We start from the raw sequence: 4527 nt of genomic DNA on the forward strand, positions 1-4527 counted from the left end.
TAAAAGCATTGGTGATGGTGCCACATAAAAAGCACTGGTGATGGTGCCACATAAAAAGCATTGGTGATGGTGCCACATAAAAAGCACTGGTGATGGTGCCACATAAAAAGCACTGGTGATGGTGCCACATTAAAAGCATTGGTGATGGTGCCACATAAAAAGCACTGATGTCGATGCCATATAAAAAGCCCTGGCAATGGTGTCACACAAAATGCACTGGTGTGTCACGTAAAAAGTACCGGTGCTGGTGTCGCATAAAAAGCACTGTTGCTGGTACCACGCAAAAAGTACCCCGTATATTCTGTAAAGAGGTTGGTGTTAGGAAGAGCAACCATCTGTAGAAACCATATCAAAACAAACAACAGAACCTGGTGAGACCCCTGGCCTTGCCAGCTCCTGTCAAACCATCCAACTCATGTCAGCATGGAAAAGGGACATTAAATGACATCATCATCATCATCATTTAACGTCCGCTTTCCATGCTGGCATGGGTTGGACTGTTCGACTGAGGACTGGTGAAACCAGATGGCTACACCAGGCTCCAATCTGATTTGGCAGAGTTTCTACAGCTGGATGCCCTTCCTAACGCCAACCACTCCGAGAGTGTAGTGGGTGCTTTTACGTGCCACTGACATGAAGGCCAGTCAGGCGGTACTGGCAACGGCCACGCTCAAAATGGTGTATTTTATGTGCCACCTGCACAAGTGCCAGGAAGGCGACGATAATGATATATTGGACAGTAGAGTTCTTTTCCTAATATTCAAGAAAAATGGGATGGTGACAACTGGAAATCCTTTCGTCATAGGTATCCAACATCCCTAGATCATCCCAGATTATTAGGGATAATCTAGGACTAGACAACAACTACCAAACACTAGAGTGGCTGTGGGAAGAACTACAGACACCCTCCTCACCCATGTTTTAATTTGTACTGAGTTACCATTCTCCTGTGGAGGCGCAATGGCCCAGTGGTTAGGGCAGCAGACTCGTGGTCATAGGATCGCAGTTTCGATTCCCAGACCGGGCGTTGTGAGTGTTTATTGAGCGAAAACACCTAAAAGCTCCACGAGGCTCCGGCAGGGGATGGTGGCGAACCCTGCTGTACTCTTTCACCACAACTTTCTCTCACTCTTTCTTCCTGTTTCTGTTGTGCCTGTAATTCAAAGGGGTCAGCCTTGTCACACTCTGTGTCACGCTGAATATCCCCCGAGAACTACGTTAAGGGTACACGTGTCTGTGGAGTGCTCAGCCACTTGCACGTTAATTTCACGAGCAGGCTGTTCCGTTGGTCGGATCAACTGGAACCCTTGACGTCGTAAGCGACCGAGTGCCACCAGCAACCATTCTCCTAGGCAGGCTACCTTCATGTAGTTCTCCATCTCTTCCATTTGTTCCTCATCAGAATTTCTTTTTATATTTCAGTCGGAATTCCACAAGTGAAAATGCCAAGTGGAGCAACAAACTCTGCTAGTGTTTACGTCCACCCAAGCTTAGCTACCTGCTGTGATCTGGTGCCAAGATCTAGCCACGCTGTCACCGACACTAAATGTGTGAACTGCAACAAACTAGAGGTCAGTGGCATGCTTTTTCTGCATCGTACTCAGTTTTACTTTCACTTTCACAATGTCATTCCCTGAAGAGGGTTATAAAGGGATGTAGCCATGTTTCATGATTGATCTCGGGGATATAAGAGGGATGTAACAAGATCAGTTGTCATTATTTAACTCCAGTTGAATATCCCTTTAATCAAAGTCCAATCTAACGACTGATGCTGTACTTTGTTTTGTCTTGGTATAAAAGATGGGAAAATACAGCAAATATTCTGCTGAATACCACAGATTTGCTTGTCAGTTGTTTGACTGTAACCAGTTGAGCATGTCCCTTGGTGGCTGACGATATGTGCATCTCTGATCACGAGCAGAAGTAGTGGGGGAGCATCATAGCTATATATGTTGAGAGGAATTCTTTGGGGGTTTGAATAATTCACCTTTGGAAACATGGGTGTTTTGCTCAACATCCTTAAACGACCCTTATTCAGGGACCTTTTGAGTGGGATGGGCTACTCGATCTGAAGAAAATTCTAACTGGGCCCCACCTGCGAGGTGATGCGCTGTTTATCTTGACATGAGATCACCGTGTCACGCACATATGGTTGTGATGCATGTGTCTAATGTACCCTTATCAGACGGGTAGTCATGATGGGTAGAATGGGCTTCGTATATTTTACCCCAGTGTCACTTTGATGGCATGCACTGCTCTCTCACTCAATAATAATAATAATAATAATAATAATAATAATAATAGAAACTGGCAAAATGTGGAACCTGAAAACTAAAACAATACCTGTTGTCATAGGTGCCCTAGGAATGATAGCAAAAGGGGCTGATTGCTACCAGGAAACCCCAGAATGGCAGAAATTCAAATGATAGTACTCATGGGAACTGCGCATATCCTACGTAAAATACTGTCTATGTGATCTCAAATTTTAAAACAACAGCTATGCTTGCCCCTTCTGATCACACTGTAGCTTCTCAATACCAGGCCGGCATCAGGGAGGGCAATCTAACCAAAGAAGATACCGGAGCATGGTGCAGTGTTTGGACTCATCAGTTCCTGTCAGACCGTCCGACCCATGCCAGCTTGAAACAAGGACGTTAAATGATGATGGTGATGATGATGATGATAATGATGATATTACACATACACACACTCATATATGCATACACGCACATATATACACACATATAAGCATATACATATATATATATATATATATATATATATGTATGTATGTATGTATATAACACACACTACATATCCAATAAGTTTTACACACAGTATATACATACATAGTCATACACACACACTTATATGCATACACATGTGTACATTATACTGACACTGTACACAAATATACAGTCTACAAACAGTATACACACATATACATACACACACACACACACACACACACACATATATATATATATACACTCAATTATAGACAATATAATAATTTTTCAATTGATTTAATAAAACCTTTGATGTTTTTTGATATTGGATATTAAATGTGTTAATATAGATGGTTTTATGTGTGTATGTGTGTGTGTGTGTCTGTATATTTAATGTAATATATATGCATGTGTATGAAAGTGTATGAAAGTGTATGTTCATATATATATACACGTGTATGTTTGTATGTATACATATTAATATAGTTGGCTTTGTGTGTGTATTTAATGTAATATATATACATGCATATGTATGCATATATATGAAAGTATATGTATGTGTGTGTGTATATATATATATATATATATATATATATATATATATATGCTCATGAATATGTATGTATGTATATGCGTGTATACATGTGTATATGTGTGTGTGTATGTGTAAAATATATATACATAAAGATCACACACACCTACTCACACATGAATATAAATATGTATGTGTGTGTGTGCATGCGCGTTAGTCTCTCTTCCATTACTTCCTCCTCTGCCACCCTCCCACTTCAATCATTCCGTCTCTCCCACCTTGCGCTTCTTTCACCCTTTCACCTTGGTTCTTTCGCGCCCCCGCTCTCTCTCTCTCTCTCTCTCTCTCTCTTCATAGTCATGTGGTTACCTCTAACAAACTGTGATACCGTAGCATGATAAGGGCTCATTAGTGTTTCACAATAAAAGCTAGCCTTTAATGCCTCTGGTGCCACAATTTTAATAACACCCATTTACAAGCGTAAAGTGCTGGAGGGGGGGGGGGAAGAAATCTAACTCAAACTGAAAATTATGAGTGAGTTGTAGTTGTCTGACCTATGTAGGAATGTAGTAATGGCTCACCTAACCCATGCCAGCATGGAAGACAGACATAAGAGGATAATAATGATGATGAGGATGATTACTACCTCCACCTTAGCGAAGGCAGAGGTTTTGTTTTCAGTTGTGTTTGTTTGTTTGTTTGTTTGTTTGCCCGTGGACAAGATATCTCAAGAACCGCTGGATGGATTCAGATGAAACTTTCAGGGATGTTTGGCCTTGTGACTGGCACGAAATGATTAGATTTTGGGATCAATCCAGTACCAGACAAGGATTCTGGATGATTTTTTTTCCAGTTTTTTTTAAAAACTTAATTTTTGAGAGTGGTTGAGTTCATTTTTAGTACACTTGTTTGTGAGAGCAGTCGAGTTTATTTATATATGGATATATAAGGGTTACGAAGGGTAATGGAGTCAACCAAACCCTAAAAATACAGGTAATACCGAGTAAGTGCTGTATATCGACTACTTTTGCCCCTGGATGGAATCGTGAAATTGGGAGTCTGATTCTAGACCAGGCTGTATATTGTGTTCTTGAGCAAGACACTTTATTTCACGTTGCTCCAGTTCACTCAGCTGTAGAAATGAGTTGTGACATCACTGGTGCCCAGCTGTATCGGCCCCTTTGCCTTTGCTTTGGATAACATTGGTGGTATGGAGAAGGAAGGCTGGTATGCATGGGTGAGTGCCTGGACTTGTGCCTTGGAGGG

This window comes from Octopus bimaculoides, chromosome 30 (assembly GCF_001194135.2).
Source record: "Octopus bimaculoides isolate UCB-OBI-ISO-001 chromosome 30, ASM119413v2, whole genome shotgun sequence".
NCBI lineage: Eukaryota > Metazoa > Mollusca > Cephalopoda > Octopoda > Octopodidae > Octopus > Octopus bimaculoides.